This window comes from Heterodontus francisci, chromosome 5 (assembly GCF_036365525.1).
Source record: "Heterodontus francisci isolate sHetFra1 chromosome 5, sHetFra1.hap1, whole genome shotgun sequence".
Classification (NCBI taxonomy): domain Eukaryota; kingdom Metazoa; phylum Chordata; class Chondrichthyes; order Heterodontiformes; family Heterodontidae; genus Heterodontus; species Heterodontus francisci.
Window position 1 is genome coordinate 85648502 of NC_090375.1, and position 20121 is coordinate 85668622.

Below are 20121 nucleotides of genomic sequence, written 5' to 3' on the forward strand. Positions count from 1 at the left end.
CTCCAACAACACTCAAGAAGCTCAACACCATCCAGGACAACGCAGCCCGCTTGTTTGGCACCCTATTCATCACCTACAACATTCACTCCCTCCACCACCGATGCAGCAGTATGTACCATCTACAAGATGCACTGCAGCAACTCATCAAGGCTCCTTTGAAAGCACCTTCCAAACCCTCAACCTCCACCACTTAGAAAAGGGCTGCCCAACTTTTTCAGGCGGAGGACTGCATTAAGATTTTTGCTCAGCCCAAGGGGGCCAATGAGCAAATTTTGAAACATAAGGGCATTCAACATTTATCTTATTAATACAAACAACAAATGTGCATTTTTGTGTAGAAGCTTAAATTGAAAAGACTAATTTGTTGACTTACTTTCTCATCACAATATTGAAAACAGTTTTAGTGACATGCTTGGCATTGTTTTTGCTTGCATAAGTAGTCAATCTCTGCTGAACATGATGTAGCAATACAGAGTATTCGGGATTGATATCGATCTGTCAGGAGTGATCTTGATCTCTCTCTCGCCTTGTATTCCCCCCTCTCTCTGTCGTTCTATAATTACTCAAACATCGATTGGGATAATGTTAGAGTAAAGGGTAAGGAGGGGAAGGAATTTCTGAAATGTGTTCAGGAGAATTTCCTTGATCAGAATGTTCTCAGTCATAGAAACATAGAAAATAGGAGCAGGAGTAGGCCATTCGGCCCTTCGAGCCTGCTCCACCATTAATTATGATCATGGCTAATCATCCAATTCAGTAACCTGTTCCCACTTTCACCCCATATCCTTTGATCCCTTTAGACCCAAGAGCTATATCTAACTCCTTCTTGAAAACGTACAATGTTTTGGCCTCAACTGCTTTCTGTGGTAGCAAATTCCACAGGCTCACCACTCTCTGGGTGAAGAAATTTCTCCTCATCTCAGTCCTGAAAGGTTTACCCCCTATCCTTAGACTATGACCCCTGGTTCTGGACTCCCCCACCATTGGGAACATCCTTCCTGCATCTACCCTGTCAAGTCCTGTTCGAATTTAATAGGTTTCTATGAGATCCCCCCTCACTCTTCTGAACTCCAGCGAATATAATCCTAATTGACTCAATCTCTCCTCATACATCAGTCCCACCATCCCAGGAATCAGTCTGGTAAACCTTCGCTGCATTCCCTCTATAGCAAGAACATCCTTCCTCAGATAAGGAGACCAAAACTGCACACAATATTCCAGGTGTGGCCTCACCAAGGCCCTGTATAATTGCAGCAAGACATCCCTGCTCCTGTACTCGAATCCTCTCGCTATGAAGACCAGCATACCATTTGCCTTTTTTACCGCCTGTTGCACCTGCATGTTTACCTTCAGCGACTGGTGTACGAGAACACCCAGGTCTCATTGCATATTCCCCTCTCTCAGTTTATAGCCGTTCAGATAATAATCTGCCTTCCTGTTTTGGCTACCAAAGTGGATAATCTCACATTTATCCACATTATACTGCATCTGCCATGCATTAGCCCACTCACACAACTTGTCCAAATCACCCTGAAGCCTCTATGCATCCTCCTCACAACTCATCCTCCCATCCAGTTTTGTGTCATCTGCAAATCTGGAGATATTACATTCCGTTCCCTCATCTAAATCATTAATGTATATTGTGAATAGCTGGGGTCCTAGCACTGATCCCTGTGGTACCCCACTAGTCACTGCCTGCCATTCAGAAAAAGACCCATTTATCTCTACTCTTTGTTTCCTGTCTGCCAACCAATTTTCTATCCATCGCAATGCAGTACCCCCAATCCCATGCACTTTAATTTTACATACTAATCTCTTCTGTGGGACTTTGTCGAACGCCTTCTGGAAGTCCAAATAAACCACATCCACTGGCTCCCCCTCATCAACTCTACGAGTTACATCCTTGAAGAATTCTAGTAGATTTATCAAGCATGATTTCCCTTTCGTAAATCCATGCTGACTCTGCCCGATTCTACCACTGTTCTCTAAGTGCTCTGCTATAAAATCTTTGATAATGGACTCTAGAATTTTCCCCACTACCGACTTCAGGCTGACTGGTCTATAATTCCCTGCTTTCTCTCTACCTCCCTTTTGAAATAGTGGGGTAACATTAACTACCCTCCAATCTGTAGGAACTGTTCCAGCGTCAATAGAATCTTGGAAGATGACCACCAATCCATCCACTATTTCTAGGGACATTTCCTTACGTACTCTGGGATGCATACCATCAGGCCCTGGGGATTTTATCAGTCTTCAATCCCATCAATTTCCCCAACACCATTTCTCTACTAATACAGATTTCTTTCAGTTCCTCTCTCTCACTAAGCCCTGTGTTCCCCAACATTTCTGGTATGATATTTGTATCCTCCTTTGTGAAGACATAACCAAAGTATGCATTTAGTTGGTCAGCCATTTCTTTTTGTCCCACAATAAATTCCCCTGTTTCTGGCTGTAAGGGACCTTTGTCCCTTACAGCCAGACATTTGTCTTCACCAATCTTTTTTCTTCACATACCTATAGAAACATTTACAGGCAGTTTTTATGTTCCCCGCAAGCTTGCTCCCGTACTCTATTTTCTCCTTCTTAATCAATCCCGGTCCTCCTTTGCTGAATTCTAAACTGCTCCAAATCCTCAGGTCTGTTGGTTATCCTGGCAAATTTATATGCCTCTTCCTTGGATCTAATGCTATCTCTAATTTCCCTTGTAAGTACTGGCTAAGGGTGGCAACGGGTGAGAAATAGGAACATTTTGAATGCAGTTCCCACTTCCATGTCCCCTTTTGCCATCATTCGTCTCCTAGGCCAGTGCTACATCACGACTATAATGTGCTATAAACCATCTTGGTGGTGATCAGTGGCATGTTTTAAGGCCACATATATGGCATGTGTTATCCTGCTTAAGGCAGTCGACAACGCCTGCACGGATGTGCTCATGTCCTGCATGGACTCATTTGACAGCCATGCTTGAAGCTTAACGGAGACGGCCACTCTCTCCATGGCAGACATTCTCACAATTCCCTGCACCACTAACGATCAAGTTGGACTCCTCCATCCTCTCCACTATTGTGGCACGTTTGTCAGTACCTGGCTAGGTTGCTGATGCACCTCAAGTATTCTCGTCCTATTAAGAGGGTTCAACATCTGAGTTCAGCTGAGCAGAGTTTGGACAGGATTGCACCTCTGCCGTGGACTCTCCACAGCTGTCCCTGCCACCAGTGTCTGCTCATATTCACTTGTGAGGCGTGAATGATCAGGTATCTGGGTGCTGCCCTTGCTCCATGTGCAACATCCATCATGAACCCCTCCAATTTCCATCTGTGCATTGTCCATTTAAATACTGCTGAGATTGTGTCATGTGGGTGCGTATCATGTCCACTGCACAGCTTGGAGGTGCAAAACCTGGAAGTTACAATTGCTTCAATTCGATTCCAATCATAGATTCTGAGTTTCGCCCTCGCAATCCCAATCCTCCTCCAGCACTGGCTTGGAAGCCGCCTTCAGGCTAATATCTGTGCTGTCACCATTCTGTGATTCTGTAACATCAGGGCCTGTATGTTTGAAGGTTAATCTCACAAATTCATTGCTCTGGGCAGGGCAATGAAGTAGGCAGTGTAATTGGAAAATTTGTCCAGTCGTCTGGAATTTCCTATCTATAACATTCATCATTATTCTAGCAGAGAGATTCTACGAAATTATGGCATTAGTGAGTCATGTTATTTATTATGGCACAGCAAACTTTCCATGGCCATTTGCTGAGACCCATGTTAAAGCAAATAAAATTTAATTATAGTTCTGCTTCCATTCAAAACCACAGCAATGATGAATTTCCTTGATTTTTGATCATTTTCTGATGTCTGGAAGGCATACTGATAAAGAACGGCACACAATCATCTCAACACTGAAACTGATGATCTTGGAACTGACTGATCTTACTGGGAAACAGAAGTAGCTTTCTTCTGTTGTCATATTTTAATTGAGGATTAGGTAAAGAATTCAATTCCCTTCTTGGTCAGAGGTTTGGTGTAGGATTTTCAGTGAAATATTCTTTTACATCAGGTAGAACAACATTCCTGCGGCTCCAGAGCTTGCTTTCTGTGGCTGTATAACATAGAAACACAGAAGGAGGCCATTTGATCCGTCATGTCTGTGTGATATGGCTTAATCCCACTTTCCAGCTTGTGTACATTAAAATTGAACTAATACATGAGATAGAATGGCAGCTTGGTTCTGCCTTCTTGCAACAATAAGAGACCCCCGCATATACTAATCTGTGCAAGTGTGGGATGAAGGAGTTACATTACATTTCCCACATTATAACAGTAACCACACTTCAAAAAAGTACTTCAGTGGCTGTAAAGCACTTTTGAACTCCTTAAGGAACTATATAATTAGGAGTTGGTCATAACACCTCAAACACAAAATTAAAAGCTATCAAAATGAATGTTGTTTTTACTTTCCTAATTGGCTAGTGTCGATCTTCTTGTGTATTGTCAATTATACAAATTACACTGCATGTAATATGTGACTACAGCTACTCCTACCAGGAGATCTGCTGTCATGGTATGTTATGCTCAACTATCTTGTGCCATCCTCAAACACCCACTTTAGCTCATCTGCAACCACTCTGTGATGTCTATTATCCAACTACACCTAGATCGACCCCTCTTTCTGCTGCTCACCACTTTGCCCTCTAGAAGAGATCTCAAGAGCTTTTCAGCTCTGATCAAATGGCCAAACTACTGACATTTTCTTTCTTTCACTTTTTAGAGTTGTTTTTGCTCTTGCTCTTACTCAAGCACCTCTTCACTTGCCTTATGGTCTGTATAAGGAATTTTAAGCATATGACTTATCATCCTCATTTCAAAGGCCTCTATTTTCTTCCACAGATCTTTACATCGTCCAGGTTTCTGAGGCATTCAGGGAAGCTGATAGAATATAGCATCTTATGAGTTTTTTCCTTGTTAAAAGCTTGAGCTTTCTTGTTGTTAATACATCCTTCATTTTCACAAAATTACTTCTGGCTATTTCTATCCTTCTTCTGACTTTGGCATTGCATCTACCCTCTTCTGTTTTCATTTGTCCTAAATAGACAAACTTATCTACTTGTTCCAGTGTGACACCATCCACTTCAATCTTCACTCTGGTTTCTTCTAATGTATTCCTTCCAACTACCATTTATTTAAATCTTTTTCGAATTCGTATTCAATCCATATTCCAACTTCTCAATTTTACTTGATTTACAATATTTTGTAGGGCCTCTTTTGATTCTGCAAGTAGCACTGTGTCTTCAGCGTACTGCAACTTTATTATGTTCTTACTTCCAATTTTTACGCCTGGAAGTACATCGAATTCTCTGAATATTTGTTCTATGTACAGATTGAATAATCCTGGCGACAGTACACAGCCTTGTCGCACTCCTCTCTCACTTGAAACATATCTGATTGTCCATCTTCTAGCTTGATGCTCGCTATTGCAGCACTGAGTGCTGCTGGAGGGCACAGAGTGTGAAGAAGGGAGTTTGGTAAGTGAGTGGATTTTAAGGGTTAATCTCTCTAAAGTCTAGTTTTTGTTTTGCTTACATTTAGCAATTAACAGAAATTACTGTTTAAGTTAAGAGGCAAGTTAGGTTTCTTACAGTTTTAAACAGGGGTATACAAGTTCTCTGAGAGTAGCTGTAGCTAGTTAATTAGGTAGTTAGCTTAAACTGGTTTCTGAGCTCGAGCAGAGCTCCAGCAAAGCTGACACATCATTGTTTTCAGAGAGTATAAATTCAGGGGACTCTCAGTCCTGTTTGTCTGCTTTGAGTGCTGCTGGAGGGCACAGAGTGTGAAGAAAGGAGTTTGGTCATTGAGGGATTTCAGTAAAGAGGGGAACTATAGATTAATTAAGAGAAAATATATTTAATTAAATTAACACAATAAAGATGGCAGGACAGGTGATGTGCCGCAGCTGCAATATATGGAAGCTCCTGGATGCCACGGCAATCTATGGCAACCACATCTGTCGTAAGTGTCTGTGGCTTGAGGAGCTTCAGCTCAGAGTCATTGAGCTGTAGGTCGAGCTGCAGACACTGTGATGCATCAGGGAGGGGGAAAGTTACCTGGACATTTTGTTCCAGAAGGCAGTCAAACACCTTAGGATGGGGTCATCTGTTTTGGTCAGTGGTCAGGCTCAGGAGGGTGTGACTGCTAGTCAGGCAGGTAAGGGGATTGAGAAGGTGGGAGTGGAGGAACCTCAGCCCTTGCAATTGAGCAACAAGTTTGAGGTTCTTGCAGCTTGTATGGACAAGGGCTGTAGTGTGGACGAGTAGATTGACCAAGGTACAGGAAGCCATTCTAGTGGGGGAAGCAAAAAGGAAAGTAGTGGTGGTAGGGGAAAGTATAGTGAGGGGGATTGATACTGCTCTCTGCAGCAAAAAGTGAGAGTCCAGAAGGCTGTGTTGCCTGCCCGGTGCCAGGGTTCAGGACGTGTGCTCAGGGCTGGAGAAGAACTTACAGTAGGAGGGGGAGGATCCAGTCGTCGTAGCCCATGTAGGTACCAATGACAAAGGCAGGACAAGGAAAGATGCTCTGCATAGTCAGTATGAGTAGCTAGGCACCAAATTAAGAAGCAGAACCTCAAGGGTAATAATCTCTGGATCATGACCTGAGCCACCTGCAAATTGGAGCAGGGCAAATAAGATTAGAGAAATGAATGCGTGGCTCAAAGACTGGTGTAGTAGAAGTGGGTTCTGGGGGCAGTGGCACCAGTACTGGGGAAAGTGAGGGCTGTACCATTGGGACGGTCTACACCTGAACCATGCTGGGACTGGTGTTCTAGCGAGTCACATAACTAGAGAAGTAGAGAGGGTTTTAATCTAAATAGTGGGGGCAAGCGATCAAATTTGGGAAAATGTGGTAAATCATAGGGTAGAAACAAAGCAAGAGAGAAAGATATGAATATGGGAAAAGATAAACAGAAGGTGACAGGAAGGGACAGTAATTACAAATCTAAAAGTAAATCAGCAGACAAGGCTAGAGATTACAAAAATAATAAAAGGACAAAACTAAAGGCTCTGTATCTGAATGCATGTAGCATTTGAAACAAAACAGATCAACTGATAGCGCAAATAGAAATATATAAGTACGATCTGATAGCCATTACAGAGACATGGTTGCAGGGTGGCACAGATTGGGACCTGAATATTGAAGGGTACATGACATTTAGGAAGGACAGGAAGCAAGGAAAAAGTAGAGGGGTGGCTCTGTTAATTAATGACAGTATTAGCACAATAGAGAGGAATGATCTAAGTTCAGGAAACCAGGATGTAGAAGCGGTTTAGCTTGAGATGAGAAATGATAAAGGCAAGAAGTTACTTGTGGGAGTGGTGTACAGGCCCTCTAACAGTAACCACATGGTAGTACCATCAAGGAAGAAATAATGGGTGCTTGTCAGAAAGGTATGGCAATAATCATGGGGGATTTGAATCCACATATAGATTGGCAAAATCAGATGGGCAAAGGTAGACTAAATGAGGAGTTCATAGAATGTTTTAGGGATAGTTTCTTTGAACAGCACATTCTGCAACCAACCAGACAGCAGGCTATACTCGACCTGGTATTGTGCAACGAGATAGGATTAATTAATGGCCTCATAGGCAGCGACGATCATAATATGATTGAATTTTACATTCAGTTTGAGGGAAAGAAGAGTGGGTCCAAGACTAGTATTTTAAAATTAAATAAGGGCAATTATGAGGGCATGAAAACAGAGCCAGCAAAAGTGAACTGGCAAAGTAGGTTAAGAGATAGGTCAATAGAGATGCAGTGGCAGACATTTAAGGGGATATTTCAGAATACACAGAACAGATATATTCCAACGAGAAAGAAAAAATCCAACAGGAGGACCCACCATCCATGGTTAAATAAAAAAATTAAAGATAGTATCAAACTTAAAGAAAAAGCATATAATTGTGCAAAGATGGGTGGCAGATCAGAAAATTTGACAGAATATAAGAAGCAGCAAAGAATGACTAAATGATTAATAAGGAGGGAAAAATTAGAGTACGAGAGAAAGCTGGTGAGAAATATAAAGACAGATAGTAAAAGTTTCTATAGATATTTTAAAAAGTTAACAAAGTGAGCATTGGTCCTACAGAAAGTAAGTCTGGGGAATTAATAAGGGAAAATAAAAGGATGGCAGATGAATTGAACAGATATGCTGCATCGGTCTTCACCATAGAGGATGCAAGTAACATCCCAGAAATAGCTGTAAATCAGGAAATGGAAGGGAGGGAGGAACTCAAGAAAATTACAATCACCAGAGAAGTGGTACTGAGCAAATTGTTGGAGCTGCGGACTGACTAGTCCTCGGGTTCTGGTGGACTTCATCCTCAGGTCTTAAAAGAAGTGGCTCGTGAGATAGTTGATGCGTCAGTTTTGATTTTCCAAAATTCCCTAGATTCAGGGAAGGTTCCATTTGATTAGGAAATAGTCAATGTAATTCCTTTATTCAAAAAGAGAGGGAGACAGAAAGCAGAAACTACAAGCCAGTTAGCTTAATATGTCATAGGGAAAATGTTAGAAGCTATTATTAAAGACGTTATAGCAGGGCACTTAGAAAAATTCAAGGTAATCAGGCACAGTCAACATGGTTTTGTGAAAGGGAAATCATGTTTAACCAATTTAATGGAGTTCTTTGAAGAATTAACATGTGCTGTGGATAAAGGGGAACTGGTGGATGTACTGTACTTAGATTTCCGGAAGACATTTGATAAGGTGCCACATCAAAGGTTATTGTGAAAAATAAATGCTCATGGTGTAGGGTTAACATTTTGGCATGGATAGAAGATTGGCTAGCTAACAGGAGACAGAGAGTAGGCATAAATGGGTCATTTTCTGGTTGGCAAGATGTAACAAGTGGTGTGCCACAGGGATCAGTGCTAGGGCCTCAACTTTTAACAATTTATATAAATGACTTGGATGAAGTGACCAAATGTATGGTTGCTAAATTTGCTGATGACACAAAGATAGGTAGGAAAGTAAGTTGTGAAGAGGACATAAGGAGGCTAATAAGGGATATAGATAGGTTAAGTGAGTTGAAAAACGATCTGGCAAACAGAGTATAATGTTGGAAAATGTGAAATAGTCCATTTTGGCAGGAAGAATAAAAAAGAAGCATATTATCTAAATAGTGAGAGATTGCAGAGCTCTGAGATGCAGAGAGATCTGGGTGTTCTAGTGCAGGAATTGCAAAAGGTTAGTCATAGAGTTATACAGCACAGAAACAGGCCCTTCGGCCCAACGCACCTGCGCCGACCATCAAGCACCCAGCAAATATAATCCCATTTTCTCGCATTTGGCCCGTAGCCTTGTATGCTATGGTGTTTCAAGTGCTCATCTAAATACTTCTTAAATGTTGTGAGGGTTCCTGCCTCTACCACCCCGTCAGGCAGATTCCAACCACCCTCCGCGTGAAAACCTTTTTTCCTCAAATCCCCTCTAAACCTCCTGCCCCTTACCTTAAATCTATGCCCCCTGGTTATTGACCCCTCCGCTAAGGAAAAAGGTTTCTTCCTACCTATCCTATCAATGACCCTCATAATTTTGTATACCTCAATCAGGTCTGCCCTCAGCCTCTCTGCTCCAAGGAAAACAACCCCAGCCTATCCAGTCTCTCCTCAGAGCTGAAATGGTCCAGCCCGGGCAACATCCTGGTGAATCTCCTCTGCACCCTCTCCAGTGCAATCACCTCCTTCGTATAGTGTGACGACCAGAACTGTACATGGTACTCCAGCTGTGGCCTAACCAGTTCATACAGCTCTAACATAATCTCCCTGCTCTTATATTCTATGCCTCGGCTAATAAAGGCAAGTATCTCGTATGCCTTCCTAACTATCTTATCTACCTGTGCTGCTGCCTTCAGTGATCTATGGACAAGCACTCTAAGGTCCCTCTGAGCCTTTGTACTCCCTAGGGTCCTACCATCCATTGTATATTCCCTTGCCTTGTTAGTCCTCCCAAAGTGCATCACCTCACACTTCCCAGGATTAAATTCCATCTGCCACTGCTCTGCCCATTTTACCAGCCCAACTATGTTGTCCTGTAATCTAAGGCTTTCCTCCTCACTATTTACGACATCACCAATTTTCGTGTCATCTGTAAACTTACTGATCATACCTCCTATATTCACGTCCAAATCATTAATGTACACTACAAACAATAAGGGTCCCAGCACCGATCCCTGCGGTACCCCACTGGTCACAGGCCTCCATTCACAAAAAAAACTCTCGACTATCACCCTCTGCCTCCTTCCACTAAGCCAATTTTGGATCCAATTTGCCAAATTACCCTGGATCCCATGGGCTCTTACCTTCTTAACCTATCTCCTATGCGGGACCTTATCAAAAGCCTTGCTGAAGTCCAAGTAGACTACATCAACTGCTTTACCCTCATTTACACATCTAGTCACCTCCTCGAAAAATTCAATCAAATTTATTAGACATGATCTCCCCCTGACAAAGCCATGCTGACTATCCCTGAATAATCCCTGCCTCTCCAAGTGGAGATTAATCCTGTCTCTCAGAATTGTTTCCAATAATTTGCCTACCACTGACATTAGACTGACAGGCCTATAATTACCTGGTTTATCCCTGCTACCCTTCTTGAATAATGGTACCACATTCGCTGTCCTCCAGTCCTTTGGTATCTCACCTGTGGCCAGAGAGGATTTGAAAATTTGTGTCAGAGCCCCTGCTATCTCCTCCCTTGCCTCACATAGCAGCCTGGGATACATCTCATCTGGGCCTGGGCATTTATCCACCTTTAAGCCTGCTAATACAGCTAATACGTCCTCCTTTTCAATGCTGATTTGTTCAAGTTTATCACAATCCCCCTCCCTGATCACTACACCTACATCGTCCTTCTCCAAAGTGAACACAGATGAAAAGTAATCATTCAAAACCTCACCAATTCAAAACCTCACCAATGTCCTCCGGCTCCACACACAGATTGCCTCTTTGATCCCTAATGAGCCCCTCTCTTTCCCTGGTTATCCTCTTGCCCTTAATATACTTATAAAATGCCTTGGGATTTTCCTTTATCTTGTCGGTCAGTGTTTTTTCATGCCCCCTCTTCGCTCTCCTAATTACTTTTTTAAGTACCCCCTACACATTCTATACTCCTCTAGGGCCTCCGCTGTTTTCAGCGCTCTGAATCTGCCATAAGCCTCCTTTTTTTTCCTGATCCAATCCTCTATATGCCTTGACATCCAGGGTTCCCTTGACTTGTTGGTTCACCCCTTCACCTTTACGGGAACATGTTGGACCCGAACCCTCACTATTTCTTTTCTGAATGACTCCTACTGGTCTGATGTAGACTTTCCTACAAGAAGCTGCTCCCAGTCCACTTTGGCCAGATCCTGTTTTATCATATTGAAATCTGCCTTCCCCCAATTCAGTACTTTAATTTCCAGTCCCTCTATGTCCTTTTCCATAACTAGCTTAAATCTTACAGAGTTCTGGTCACTATCCCCGAAATGCTCCCCCACTGCCACTTCTACCACATGTCTGGCTTCATTCCTTAGGATTAAGCTCTTGTAGGACTCTCTACCTGCTGGCCGAATAAGCTCTCCTGAATGCTCTTGAAGAATTCCGCCCCCTTTAAGCCTTTTGCACTAATACTATCCCCTCTAATATAGGGGACGTTGAAATCCCCTACTGTTATTATCCTATTATCTTTGCACTTCTCTGAGATTTGCCTACATATCTGCTCCTCTATCTCTCCCTGACTGTTTGGGGGCCTGTAGTACACACCCAGCCAAGTGATTGTCCCCATTTCGTTTTTAAGTTCTACCCATATGAGGAATCTTCTAGATATCATCCCTCCTTACTGCGATAATTGACTCCTTGATCAACAATGCAATGCCACCTCCTCTTTTACCCCCTCCCCTATCATGTCTGAAGATGCTATACCCTGGGATATTGAGCTGCTAGTCCTGCCCTTCCCTCAACCATGTCTCAGCAATAACAATAATATCATAGTCCCATCTGCTAATCAACTCCCTCAATTCATCTGCCTTACTAGTAAGACTCCTTGCATTAAAATAGATACAATCCAGCCTTGCATTATTTGCCTGAGCCTTAACAGGTCTATATTTACTCTGCCCTCCAGACTGACTTAGCTTCTCTTCTATATATGATTGTACATTACCTCCTACTCTGCTTCCACTCTGTATCCCATCCCCCTGCTAAATTGGTTTAAACACCTCCCCCGCGCCCCCCCCCCCCCCCCCACCCCCCAACAGCACTAGCAAACCTCCCAGCAAGGATGTTGGTCCTGTTCCGGACCTACTTGTACAGATCCCACCTTTGCCAGAAACAGGCCAAGTGATCCAGGAAACTAAAGCCCTCCCTCCTACACCATCTCTTCAGCCATGCATTCATCTGCTCTAACCTCCTATTCCTATACTCACTAGCACGTGGCACCGGGGCAAACCCAGAGATTACAATCTTTGAGGTCCTACTTTTTAATCTGCTACCTGGGTCCCTAAATTCTTTTTGCAGGACCTCATCCCTCTTTCTACCTATGTCATTGGTACCAATGTGGACCACGACCTCTGGCTGTGCATCCTCACCCTCCAGAATACTCTGTAACCGCTCAGTGATATCCTTGACCCTTGCACCAGGGAGGCAACATACCATCTTGGAATCACATCTGCAACCACAGAAATGCCTATCTGTTCCTCTAACCATAGAATCCCCGACCATTATTGCCCTCTTGTCCCTTTTTTCTCCATCCCAGCACAGCTGAGTCACCCATGATGTTCCGGTTATGACTCTTGATGCATTCTCCAGAGGAACCCTCTTTCCCATCAGTACTCAGAACTGAATACCAGTTAGAAAGTGGGATGTCCTCTGGGAATTCCTGCACTACCTGCCCTGACTTCTCTGTCCATCCAGCAGCCACCCAGTCCTCCCTGAATGTGCTTGCCGAGGCACCGGGTTGACTACCTCCTGAAACGTGCCATCCGTGTAGTCCTCCACCTCGCGGATGCGCCACAGTGACTCCAGCCGCCGCTTGAGCTCTGAAACCCGAAGCTCAAGCTTCTGCAACCAGAGACACTTTCGGCAGACATGTTCACCAAGGTCACATGGCACGTCCACGACTTCCCACATTGCACAGGAGGCACATTCCACTTGGCCAAGCTGCACTGCCATTACTTAACTTTACAATGAAAACTTGCTAGTGTAATAACTTACCAGCTATTTACAATCAGCTTTTATCCCCTGTGAGGCTGAGAAAGAAAGAGACCAAAGAGCACCTTCCACTGCCCAGCCAGCGAAAATACCCACACTTAACTTACAGCCTCACCCCATGCAAACAGCACTAGTACAGCTAGTAATTACTAATAATTTACAGGCAGCTATCCTAGGGCTTTAATTTAAAAGGAACCTTTTTTACTCCAATCTATCTCAGCTACCCCCAGGCAATAACAGCTGCCACCCACCGACCGATCAGCGCACAGAATTTCAGTGATGTCACTATTCGCTTTTTTCACTTAATCCAAACAGAGCGCGTGCAGAAACAGTCAGAGAGCCTGAACGCTGCCCGCCGCTGCCCCAGTCGTCAGGTAGATGAAGGGGCCCCGCTCTTTCTTTTATAGCTCTTCAGCCCTGTTCCTTCCAGGTCCGCCGCTGTCCCAAACATCAGGCAGATGAAGGCTCTTCCTTTTATAGCTCTTCAGCCCTGTTCCTTTCAGGTCCACCACTGCCCGGGACGTCTGGTAGATTCAGCAAGTAATTAGGAAAGCTAATAGAATGTTATAATTTATTGCGAGGGGAATTGAATACAAAAGTAGGGAGGCTATAGGGAGCTATACAGGGCATTGGTGAGACCACATCTGAAGTACTGTGTATAGTATTTATCTCCTTATTTAAGGATGGATGTAAATGCGTTGGAATCAGTTCAGAGAAGGTTTACTAGACTAACACCTGGAATGGACGGGTTGTCTTATGATGAAAGGTTAGACAGGCTACGCTTGTATCAGCTGGAGTTTAGAAGAGTAAGAGGCAACTTGATTGAAACATATAAGATTCTGAGGGATCTTGACAGGATGGATGTGGAAAGGATGTTTCCCCTTATGGGAGAATCTAGAACTAGGGATCACTGTTTAAAAATAAGGAGTTGCCCATTTAAGAGAGATGAGAATTTTTTTCTCTCAGAGGGTCGTGAGTCTTTTTCGAACTCTTTTCCTCAAAAGGCAGTGGAAGCAGAGTCTTTGAATATTTTTAAGGGAGAGGTAGATACATTCTTGAGAAGCAAGGGGCTGAAAGGTTATTGAGGGTAGGCAGGAATGTGGAGTTGAGGTTACAATCAGATCAGCCATGATCTTATTGAATATGGAGCAGGCTCGAGGGCCCAACTGGCCTACTCCTGCTCCTAACTTGTACGTTCTTATGTATGCATTTGGTCCCAATATTGTATTATGACTCCATGGTGAAGGGTGTGGGTGGTCCCCACTGTTTGACTGCAGGAAGTGTTTTTTGTTACTATGGTTTTAACCCCTTCGTGCTTTATTTGTCAAATAGACAGTGACAGATTTTCTTCCAGGTTTAAAACAGAAGATTAATTATTTATTAAGCAACAACAGGACATGCACGATGCCAATATCATCACCCTCTATAAGAACAAGGGTGACTGCGGTGACTGCAACAACTACCGTGGAATCTCCCTGCTCAGCATAGTGGGGAAAGTCTTCACTCGAGTCGTTTTAAACAGACTCTAGAAACTGGCTGAGCGTGTCTACCCTGAGGCACAGTGTAGCTTTTGAGCAGAGAGATCCACCATTGACATGCTGTTCTCCCTTCACCAGCTACAGGAGAAATGCTGTGAACAACAGATGCCCCTCTATGTTGCTTTCATTGATCTCACCAAAGCCTTTGACCTCGTCAGCAGACGTGGTCTCTTCAGACTATTAGCAAAGATTGGATGTCCACCAAAGCTACCAAGTATCATCACCTCATTCCATGACAATACGAAAGGCACAATTCAGCATAGCGGTGCCTCATCAGACCCCTTTCCTATCCTGAGTGGTGTGAAACAGGGCTCTGTTCGCGCACCTACACTGTTTGGGATCTTCTTCTCACTGCTTCTCTCACATGCATTCAAGTCTTCAGAAGAAGAAATTTTGCTCCACACAAGATCAGATGGCAGGTTGTTCAACCTTGCCCGTCTAAGAGCGAAGACGAAAGTACGGAAGGTCCTCATCGGGGAACTCCCCTTTGCTGACAATGCTACATTAACATCCCACACAGAGACTCATTGACAGGATTGTGGCTGCCTGCAACGAATTTGCCATAATCATCAGCCTCAACAAAACGAACATCATGGGACAGGACGTCAGAAATGTTCCATCCATCAATATCAGCGACCACGCTCTGGAAGTGGTTCAAGAGTTCACCTACCTAGGCTCAACTATCACCAGTAACCTGTCTCTCGATGCAGAAATCAACAATCACATGGGAAAGGTGTCCGCTGCTATGTCCAGACTGGCCAAGAGAGTGTGGGAAAATGGCGCACTGACACGGAACACAAAGGTCCACGTGTATCAAGCCTGTGTCCTCAGTACCTTGCTCTACTACAGCAAGGCCTGGACAACGTATGTCAGCCAAGAGCGATGTCTCAATTCATTCCATCTTTGCTGCCTCCGGAGAATCCTTGGCATCAGGTGGCAGGACTGTATCTCCAATGCAGAAGTCCCCGAGGCAGCCAACATCCCCAGCATATACACCCTACTGAGCCAGCGGCGCTTGAGATGGCTTGGCCATGTGAGCCACATGAAAGATGGCAGTAGCCCCAAGGACGCATTGTACAGCGAGCTCATCACTGGTATCAGACCCACCGGCCATCCATGTCTCCACTTTAAAGACATCTGCAAACACGACATGAAGTCCTGTGGCATTGATCACAAGTCATGGGAGTCAGTTGCCAGTGATAGCCAGATCTGGCGGACAGCCATAAAGGCGGGGCTAAAGAGTGGCGAGTCGATGAGACTTAGCAGTTGGCAGGAAAAAAGACAGAAGCGCAAGGAGTCAACTGCGTAACAGCCCTGACAACCAATTTTATCTGCAGCACCTGTGGAAGAGTCTGTCACTCTAGAATTGGCCTTTATAGCCACTCCAGGCACTGCTTCACAAACCACTGACCACCTCCAGGCGCTTACCCACTGTCTGTCAAGACAAGGAGGCCAAAGAAGAAGATTCATTACACACACACACACACGAGACAGATAAAGAGGTGAATCTTCTCGGAGGTCAATTTCTCTTTAAAGTTATAGGCCTGGGTTGTTTGTAGATTTATCTGTTGGTTGAAATCTCAGTCTGAAGACAGAGGATCACTTTCACTTCTCTGCTGCACAAGTTGAAGAGTGGAACTCATAGCAAGGCATCTTCTTTGGCTTGCTGGATTTCTCGCAGCTCTCAGCTCTACAAGCTTTCCTGATGTTTGTCCTAATTCTTTTTTTCGCTCTTCAGGGACCTACTTTTAAAGTCCCACATCTTGCCTCTGTTGGGAGACATAGATCTTACTCCCCGTGGTGACCAACAATGGCCCCAGATGTGGCTACTTCACACATTCTTTGTTTCACAAGAACCTATTCAATTCAAAAATGTCTCTTGATGGGTTTAGGAGGGAGTAATTGACACCTCTTAGCTTTGAATGCATCCATTTGTTCTTACCAGACAGTAAGACTGTTTGAATATATAGGTTTGACCTTTGCAGCCATCTTTTTCAGCACATTGTCCACTTTTTAAAAGAAAAGTTAATTTTTTATCACATTTCAGTTTGAGTTCTGTATTTTTCATTGCTGCACTTCACCTGAGCGTAACAATAGGCACTGGATACATCTCATATCTTTACTGTCAATTTCACATTTGAGCAACACGTCTATTAGCTTTTGGTGATAAACATGATCAAATGCTTTTTCATAATCTATAAAGTATATGTGAATGTTCTTGTTTACTTCTAGATATTTATCGAAGATTGTTCTTAGGTTAAATATTCCCTCTCTTGTTCCTACTTCAGGTCTTAATCCAGACTATGTTTCACCAATTTCTGCTTCAAATATGTTATTATTTCTTTCTATTATGATTTTGAAGATCACTTTCATGAGATGACCTATTAAGTTTATAGTTCTAAACTGATTGCATTCCATTGCTTTAGGTTTCTTGGGTATCTTAACGAAGTCACTTGGAATGTATCCTTTGGCACATATTTGATCACAAATTTCTGTTATCACTTCTAATTCTGTTTCTCCAAGGGCTTTTAAATGTTCTGTTGTTACTTCATCTATGCATGGAGCTTTTCTTGTACTCATCAATTTCAAAGCGTTCTTTACCTCTGATAACATAACGTTTGGTCCTACCTTTGCCTCTACACCTTGAGGATTCCTTCGATTTGGATCATCATACAATTCACTTACATATTCTGTCCATCGTTTTGCTACTGTATCCCTTTCAAACATTATTTTACCAATTTGACTTTTATGCACCCACTATCTGTTGTTATCCCTTTCTTTGCATCTCTCAGAGATTCCACCTTCTGATGCATAACCCTCATTTTGTGATTTATTTCCAGCTCCAATACTTCATCACACAATTTCTCTTTAGCCTGCCTACATGTATTCTTTATTTTCTTTTCAAATTCCATCAACCTCAGGTGTGTTTCTTTTCTTTCCCCTTTCTATCTAATATCTCATCTGTCATCCACTCCTTGGGCTGAATTTTACTGGCCCCTTGACGCCACGGGTTGTGGCGTGGGGGCCGGTAAAGTGCTGTGGGGAGAGGCCCACCTCGACCTGCGATATCGAGATGAGCCCGCCGCATATTACCGGTGGCAGGGAGACTTCAGTGGGGCAGGGAGACTTCAGTGCGGCCCCTCCACCGCCTGGCAGCGAGCCCTTCATCTAAATATTCAAATGAACCTAAATTACATGCCAATAAACTTACCTGCAGGCGGCGGACATCCCACGCTGATTTTACCGACTCTGAACACAGCTCGCATGCCTTCGGAACTCCATATGGAGTTCTGAGGTGAGAACCTGGTGGGGAGGAGGAAGGAATAAAATTTTCAGGGAAGGAGGGGTGGAGGAGTGTGGAATTCAATTATTATTGGTTCTGTGAATGGTGGGAAGGGGTTGAAGGGCAAATGATTGAAGGTTGGAGAGGAAAGTTCAGGTAGGGAATAAAATGTTTTTTGTCAATGAGGGCCAGTTAAATGACCATTGGGGTGGTTGGGGAAGGTGCTCCATAACATAAATGTTTATTTAATAAAGATCTGTTCCTTTAAAAATTAAATTTTTTGCTGATGGCTTAAAGCCTTTTAAAAATGGTGCCGGAGCCTGCACGGTGGCACTGGACGTCATTGTCGGGGATGTGGTGGCCGCCCCCTCTATGTCATTGGGGGTGGCCACTCCACCCTCTCTATTTGAATGAGCCCTCGTGCCTAGTATCGTGGGGGCTCAGGGATGGCACATCGTCGCAGGATGCATGCCGCAAACTGCACGCCGCAAACTGCAGCGCACTCATAAAATTCAGCCCCTTGTCTCTTTTTCTTTTCTGTTTTGGGAATATTTCTTTTGCAGCATGTTGTTACACTTTCATGTTTTTCCATTTGTTTTCCATTTCTTGTTCTGAGACTTCTGTTTGTTCTGTTTCCTCAATCCTGAGACATTCATACTTGTTTTTTACTCTTAAGTGCGAATGCCTCTCTGATGTTCCCATCCTTCGGCATATCAAGGTCTTAGTCGCACATCATTTTCTGTTTTGGTATTTTCAGTTTCAACTTAATTTTTGCCACAAGGACACAATGATCTGAGTTTATAACCGCGCTAGGATATGTATGAATGTTCTTTATACTGTTTCTAAAACATTGATTCACCATCGCATAATCTATTTGATTTCTATACTCCAAGTATACAGTCTTCTTTTTGGTTGCTTAAAAATGGTGTTTACCACCATCAGATCATCTTCCTGACAAAACTGTATCAGTCTCTCTCCTCTTTCATTTCTCGATCCAAAGCCATATTGACTGACATGCGTTCCTGATGTTCCTTCACCGACTTTAGTGTTTAATTTGCCCATTACAATTACCACATCAGTTGATTTGACTTAATCATAATACTTCAGGATGTCATCATAAAATGCCTCTATTTCCAGCTCACTGTGATCTTGTGTTAGGGTATAAACTTGTATGACAACCAAATCTTAAAATGCTTTCCTTCGATCTTAGTCATGATCACTCTTTCTGAAATTGGCCAGTATCCTGGAACTGATATAAAAACAAGAAATGCTGGAACCACTCAGCAGGTCTGGCAGCATCTGTGAAAAGAGAAGCAGAGTTAACGTTTCGGGTCAGTGACCCTTCTTCGGAACTGACAAATATTAGAAAAGTCACAGGTTATAAGCAAGTGAGGTGGGGGTGGGACAAGAGATAACAAAGGAGGTCTAGATTGGACCAGGCCACATAGCTGACCAAAAGGTCACGCAGCAAAGGCAAACAATATGTTAATGGTGTGTTGAAAGACAAAGCATTAGTACAGATTAGGTGTTAATATACTGAATATTGAACAGCAGCAAGTGCAAACCTGAAAAAAACAGTGGGTAAGCAAACTGAACAGACTAAGATGAAATGAAATAAATGCAAAAAAAAAAAATTGTAAAAAATGTAAAAAAGAATGTAAAAAAAAGGAAGAAAAAATGACTAAAAATGAAAGTAAAATGGGGGGCTGTCATGCTCTGAAATTATTGAACTCAATGTTCAGTCCGGCAGGCTGTAGTGTGCCTAATCAGTAGATGAGATGCTGTTCCTCGAGCTTGCGTTGATGTTCACTGGAACACTGCAGCAATCCCAGGACAGAGATGTGAGCATGAGAGCAGGGGGGAGTGTTGAAATGGCAAGCAACCGGAAGCTCAGGGTCCTGCTTGCGGACTGAGCGGAGATGTTCCGCAAAGCGGTCACCCAGTCTGCGCTTGGTCTCCCCAATGTAGAGGAGACCACACTGTGAGCAGCGAATACAGTATACTACATTGAAAGAAGTACAAGTAAATCGCTGCTTCACCTGAAAGGAGTGTTTGGGGCCTGGGAT